The sequence below is a fragment of the Apteryx rowi genome, unplaced genomic scaffold (assembly GCF_003343035.1).
Source record: "Apteryx rowi isolate R43461 unplaced genomic scaffold, aptRow1 scaffold_269, whole genome shotgun sequence".
NCBI classification, from domain to species: Eukaryota; Metazoa; Chordata; class Aves; order Apterygiformes; family Apterygidae; genus Apteryx; species Apteryx rowi.
Window position 1 is genome coordinate 877,997 of NW_020449074.1, and position 7,201 is coordinate 885,197.

Genomic DNA, 7,201 nt, shown 5'->3' on the forward strand with positions numbered 1-7,201 from the left:
TGCAGGGGCAGGTTTCTCACGCGGCTCCGGCTGGGCGCCCAGGGCGCCGTTTGCGGCCGGGTCCGTCTCGCCCCTCGAGCGGGCCAGACGCGCAGGGCTGCGTTCAGCCGGGGCCCGCAGCGGCGGCGAAGGGGCCCGGTGTCCTGCCCGGCGGCTGTGCCCGCTCCGCCGCCACGGCGCGGCGTGGCCGGGCCGCCTGGGGCCCTTCGGGGAAGAGGAAGGCCTCGTCACGCCGGAGGCGCTCGTTAGGCACGAGCGGTGGCGCGTTAGAAGAGCGGTTGTGCGGAGGCCTCGCGCCGAGGCCTCGCGCCGCACGAGGCGGCGATGCTAGGAGCTGCCCGACCCAAACTAACGGGCGGGCAGGCTGCCGAGCGCGGCCCTGCGCGGAGCTGAACGTCACCGGAAGCGGGGATTTCCTGGGAGTCCCGGCTCGCACCTGCACGCCTTGTAATAAGGCTTCTCAATAATTAGCGATGCACTGTCAAACGTTTAGAATTAACCTAAATTGAACAGCCACAACTAGGTAATTCACGTTAATTAATAGGAGAGCCGCTGTGAATTAACAAGTGCGATCAGAGAGAATTCTAAAAGCAAAGATAATATCTCACTGAATGTTTTCTTCTTTAGGGACCTGTTTCTGTAATCCGTTGTAACAACTAAAATCATATTCTTCAAAAATATGAATGAAATAAGATCTTGAGTCAGTGAAGGCAAAAGGAGTGAAATCTRGCCCTTAATTTGGCAGTTATAATTTACTCTTCCTTGTGGTGTTGTACATCACAATACACTAAAGCTTCTGAAGGATAATTTGCAGTAATCATGAAGCTTTAGCTGAATGAGATCTAATCAGAGCGTATGCCTCCGCATCTTCTCTGCAAATAGGACAGATATTTGCCTTTTATTTTGGTRCAAAATGTAAGGTGTCTCACTTTTCAAAATACAGATTTCGGAGGTTCTRTTTTCCCTGATTTTATTTTTTTCATGGTCTAAATAATTTCATTAAATCGAAGTCACTTGTTTGTTACAAGCGTTACTTCTTGATCCCACTAAGTGTGTTATATATTTATATATCTACAGCTTATCACAACCATCTCATACCACTATTGAAAAGTTTAAGGAATTTACGTAGCTCCATGTAAAACTTTGGAAGCTTGTTCTGCAGTGCTGGACTGTTTCATATTTTCCTTCAACATTTTAAGTACATTGGACCCCTTTCATTAAACACAGAAGTTCAATAATATGCTTAACCTTTGCTTTTGAGACCTTTCTGCAAGGATTTTTAGACCCAAAAGTAAGCATAGAAGGCATCAAGACTGGACATAGCTGGTGTAATGATGCTGGCTTCTGAACTGCAATCAGGTATTGATTTAGAAGATTATATCTATTACTGAAAATCAGAGTACAACTGGGGACATGCTGACCTACTACAGTGGGAATCAGTGTTGAGTTTATCGGTTCCTTAACAGCTCTTTTAAGTACAGCTCTTTTCCTTTAGCMAAACTATCGACAAGCATAAGAGTAAGAAAATGTAAGGAAAATATTACTGTTTCTTAAACTTCAGTATAACGTAGAAACTCAGTTTTTCTTAAAAGCTGGAAATTTTCAAGTTAGAGTGTTGTCACAGTCAAGACTTCACTAAAATCCTTTTAGACTCTTCACATTTCATACAGCTTATTCTCTGGTAAAAAAACAGTACACAAGATGAACAGAAGCAAATGGTCCTTTTCTTTTGGTCCTGTTCTTTTCTGTGTGGTGAACAGAAACAAACAGCCCAGAATGAGTTCACTGAAAAAACTATAACAGGGTATTCATAAGATGAATACAACCATCTCATGCCCCTTGGTCATGAGGGATCAGATGCACTGGTGTGGAAGATAATAACAACCCCTGAGCTTGTTTTATAATGTAGGAGGGAATCTCAGTGTTGACAAAGTAAAGCAGTGTTTTAGCTGTCACCACCCATCCTGTCAAGAGAAGGACCAGTGCACAGTAGTGAATCTAAAAACAAGCAGAAAATTAATTTTGAAGGGGTGTTTTTAAACTATATATTCAACAAGGTTAACCCATTCCAGAAGAAAGCATCAGTTACCTATAATTAAACATCAACAGTTCAGCTATATTGACCTTGAGACAGTAGTTGTTGCCTGAAGCCTTTGCAGTAATATATGTGTATGCATACAGCTCTGACAGAAGGGGAGGGAAATGAGACTGTAAAATAAACAGGGATACAGAGTAGTTATTCCATACTGAGAAATTCCATTGACAAAGACAGCACATTCCTCTGCACAATGTCCCTTTCCCACATACTCCTTGCAGGAATGTTAAACCTTGGAGGCTGCCACACAGGGAGAAAGAGCTTGAGGAATAAGTGTTTCTGGAAAGTTAGCAGTGCAATGGAAAAGTGAGTCATCGCTTTTGTGGGAGATGCTGGGTGAATCAGCATTCATGAGGAGGGAATTACCCTCGTGCAATGAAGGAAGTGTCCACACACGCTATTGGAMAATTGCACTGTAATTTCGCAAGAGAAGTGAATACAGCTTAAATTTAAAAAGTAGCAGGGAATACATGAAACCACAAAAAGTTCAAGAGAGTCTGAGCTGTTAGTACCAGATAACAAATGTGTTTGGAAATAACATACGGTGTGATTCCCAAAACAAAGACATACTTTTAAATGAAATGATGAGATAGTATTGTAGCTTATGAGATAGTTCTTGGATTCATAGCAAGAAGGCACATTCTCTAAAGCTATGATTGTGTATGAGGACTAGGGAGATATATGAGCAAGTAATGTTTCTGACACAGACTTCACACGTGACCTTTATCAAGTCATTTTGCACTCCTACGCTCCTAATGCCTATCTATACAGATGCGTTTAATAAAGGCTTGTTCATACTGCAGCCATTTTAGGACAGGGTCTGTTTTACTGCAAAGCTATGCATCACCCAGCACAGTAACAGGCTAGTGGTACTACTTTCCTATGATTAATGATCATAAACAGCAAGTGAGATGATTTGCCACTTTCGTCCAGGATGGAAGCAATTTGCAGCACTGAATGATAGTAAAGAACAGACCAAACGGATTTCCTGGCCTACAATATCATCAGCCAGTGAATTTCACACAATTCTTAGTATTAGAAAGGCGATCTATTGTAACCTTACCGCCAGAGAAAAAATGTTGTGGAAGCTAATGGCTAGATGTGATATGAAGCTGATTTTGAAACGTTAGGAGGTAAATCTTACCACTCCCATTTAATGTCATCTAAGAAATCTACTCTCTGATACTGCTACTGCTTCAATTTSCAGTGATATCATCTCTTGTAGCGTGGAAAACATAATCTTGAGATTTTGGGGCTGATAACAGGATTAAACTGACTATTTAATTCTAAAACATAACATCTGCATTTTTAAATGATAATGGTAGTCTTCAGATAATGTGGCATCTTCAATAACATTGCAAAATGCTTGGGAGAGTGGCTGTGTCACTTTATGTCTTCAAGTTCAAGGTGATACCAGTCCTGACTATTGGACACTGCTTGCTTGACATTTCCAAACTTGTATCCCATGCGCATATGTTCCCAGTGGACAGTTCTTAAAGGAGAAACCATACAATCTGAATTTCCTAAGATCCTCTCAGGAAAGGACTTAAAGCAGGTTTACAAGAACGGGATCTCTTGTGAGTCCTCTTTACTTCAAGATTCAGCTGAAACCAAGATGAGTTGACAGCATGTCAGAAAGGAGCACCCAAGAGCTTATAAATAGAGTCCTGAAAAGATGATTTGATTTCCATTCTTTGGAATGTTACAGCTATTCAGAGATATTTCAAAGTAATCTCTGGTAAATTGCCCATGATTGGAGCAAATGGGAACTCACTGAACAAAGCCCTCTGGTCCTTACTATGGTGAAACTCTATTAACATCCTGAATACGGGATGCAGGACTTTTTCTTCTGTTATAATCTGCTCCTGATTTCCTTGTAAAATGGACAGGTGGCAACAAAATCTTCTATCTCCAAATATTTCTTGTGCCATCAAATATTACTTGTGGTGCAAACAAGGCTTTCCATCCCTCCTTATCCTAGGTCATTTTTGATTTTTTTTTAATGTTGCTAAGTCCTAATAAGATTTAATTCCCCAAGTCTTGTTTAATGGAAGGGATTCTTTTGCTCAAGTACTTTTTCATGGTTTTCCAATTACCTAGTGCTATACCTGCCATGGCAGATGTTCTGGCTTTTTCTTAATATATGTTTCAGATATTTTCATCTTCTTTTCTGAATAACTGGAGATAAAAGGGTGTTGAACACCCTTTTAAGGGTAAGCTCCAGCCTTTATTATAAATTGGCTTCCTTTGAAACTTAGTCCTTCCCAATGGCATTTATTTTCAGAAGCATTTAGACATCTGTCTGTAAGACCAAACTACAGATCTTCAAATTGAATCTTACTGGAAATGAGCCCTACAAAATTTTTATGTAATATTTAGTGCAATGTGGCTCCAATCCTTTTCCTTTTTCTTTCTTTATTGTCTTGTCTTTCTCTACTCAAAGAGTTTTTATAGTGTTTTTTTTCTCCCCAGAGCTGCATAGAGAGTGAAGAGGGTCAAAATGTGTTGTTAATTCTGTTCTCTTTCTTTATGACACTTGAAACAAGCAACAGATATAAAAAATGGCAACAAGTTAATTCTTGGATTAGGGAAATTACTCTAAATCCATTTCTACAGTGCTTAATCTTTTATTCTTAAAACACATTTAAATCTCTTAGTATGTGTGATATAAAATATTAATCCTATGTTAAGATCTTTTTTATTTAAAACAAAAAACAAACAAAACTAACAAGCAAACCTTGTTATTTATGATTTATTTATATTGTCAGTACTAAAAATGGCGATGGAGCTTACATAGACTCTATAAAGCTGAAAGCTGTTTCAGTCAAAATAACTAGCCGTGCCTTGTAAGAGTAACAAGACAACTAAGAAACCTGAAAATAAAACCATCTGCCAAAAACAATCAATGGAGTAAACATCCAAAATGAAGCATGTCTTTACATGTTCCCCGCTATGCTAACATAATGGGAATAAAACATTAAAAACGTTCAAAGCAGTGAGTGGGGATTTTTAACTACATCAGTCCTGCTACAAGAGTAATCCCTCCGGCGTCATAAAGAGTACTCACTTGAGAAGGGTTCACAGGAATGAGATCAGAACATTAAAAAAAAGGACACAAGTATGGTCAAAATATTTAGTAAACATAAAATAAATAGCTTTTATGTTGTGGGTTTTCTGTTGCTTCAGGCAGATTTAGATAGGCACCTAAGAAAATCAATTTGCTTGCATAATGATAAAGTTTATTTTACTTATAAAAAGTCATCAGTGTTCATGAAAAGGGGAGTGCTGGTTTGAATCAGGCATGTTGCAAACAGATGTTATGCAAGTTTCCCCAAACAGTCTTGCCAATGCATTACAATCCAGAGTTATGACATTCAATATAACTGCAATCTGGGCCCTTTTTTGGGCCACAAATTGATCTGTTGCTTTTCCAAAATGGGGATAAGATTTTTGTGATGCAGACAAAAAACTTGAAGATCAATGTATTATTTTTTGTTTTCAGACAAACAGAATTAGGACTCAATATCTGAATTACATTGCTTATCAGTATAACAGGACAGAACTAAAGAGTACATTATCTGTCATCATGGCTGTGATACTAACTCTTCTCAGCCAGCTTCTCTCCTGGTTCGTTTCCCTCAATGTACCTGGTAAGGGACAGCCTCCTGCAGTTTCCTTCTAGTCCAATTCTTCAAGGATAAAAGGAAAGTGGTTTCCAACTATCATTTTCAAAAACTGTAGGTTTTTAATGAAACTATTTTTTTAGCCTACAAGTCTGTGAAATGGCAACACCCYTTCATAACCATTAAGCATAAACAAATAAATGAATAAATAAAAGGATATAAATGTAACAAAATAATCTCACTGAGCAGAACAGCTAATACTTTTGAAAGACCCTGTAGATTCTTCAACAGGATATGAAGTAATGTTGCTAATAAGGATTAATAGCTCTAAATAAAGAATGTAAAATGAGAAAAAGAACCTAATTTCCATGCCCAAAACACAATGTATTTTGGACTATCTCATAAAAATGAAAGTTTATCTGTGTACACAGTAAGGAAATGTTTACTTGGAAATCTGAGTAGGCCATTTTCTTATTAAATATCCTAATGGCATAGTTGCATTATTTATTTATTTATTTATTTATATGCTCTACCATGCTTTTCCTGAAAAGCAAGATGTGGGAGGTAAAACAAAATAACAGGTTTTCCATTTATTGTTCTTTACCATTGTTCTTTCAATTTCTACCTTTAAAGAATAAAAACACTTTGATAAACCTTGTTTGAGCCTAAGAGCCTGAGCCTTGTGATCAGTAATTTTATTATCCTATTCTTTTTTGTCAGAGAAGAAGAAAGCACTGAAATAACTTGCCCAGGAATGCCAAACAAGTGTAAAAATTAAAGGCAGAGGCTTTGTTGCTCAGAGCTTTATACTTGCATTACTAAGCTACGTTCCTGTTACACAGTTTTGGGTTTGGGGGCTTATGCACACTGTAATAGTTGTAAGTTTAATGAAAGGCAACAACCTGTGGTGAGAGAGGAGTGATTCTCACTGCTCCCAATGCTCATCAGTGAAAACGGATTGGATTATTGTTTATGAATAGTCTGAAAAGCTCTTAGGCATCCAGTGTTCTGTAATAGATACCATGTTTCTTCTCCCTAAAATGAGATTATTGAATAAAGGAGGGAGACAAATAAGAAGAATAAGCTTCCCAAGTACTGAGCAATAAACATGAAATACAAGCTGAGGCTACAGAGGCTGTTATCTGTGACCTGGACAGCAGGCAAAGCAAGGGCGCATTCCTGATAGCCTGGCTATCAAGAAGTTTCTTAGCAGCGAAACTCACCAGGCTGTGAAATAATTTTCCACAAAAAATGGTGGGAATCCTACGCCTGGGATACATCGATCTGCAGAAGGCGTCACGTCACTCACTCGAACGAGCCGCTACCCGGGTGAGGGGCCGCGAGCTCGTGTCGCCCCTGGCCCCGCGGCAGCTTCTGGCACCTCCGAGCCCCGCTCCCGCCGTGCCGCTCGCTCCTCACCGAGGCGCACGGTCCTGYTCCGGCTGCCTGCCGAGGCGCGGCGGCCCCGGAGCCCGAGGGCGGC

The 7,201-nt window shown here is 39.7% G+C and overlaps 1 long non-coding RNA gene across 2 annotated transcripts; it reads right to left on the reverse strand.

The window, feature by feature from the left end:
• Positions 1-2,493: 2,493 nt before the first annotated feature.
• On the reverse strand, positions 2,494-7,195 carry LOC112967193. Of its 2 annotated transcripts, none has more exons than XR_003253889.1 (2): positions 6,621-7,195; positions 2,494-3,699 (listed from the first exon to the last, which is right to left on the reverse strand). It is a non-coding gene; the product is annotated as an uncharacterized LOC112967193 (long non-coding RNA). The 2 variants fall into 2 exon arrangements; XR_003253888.1 differs by lacking the exon at positions 2,494-3,699 and adding an exon at positions 4,832-5,784.
• Between the last annotated feature and the right edge of the window lie 6 nt (positions 7,196-7,201).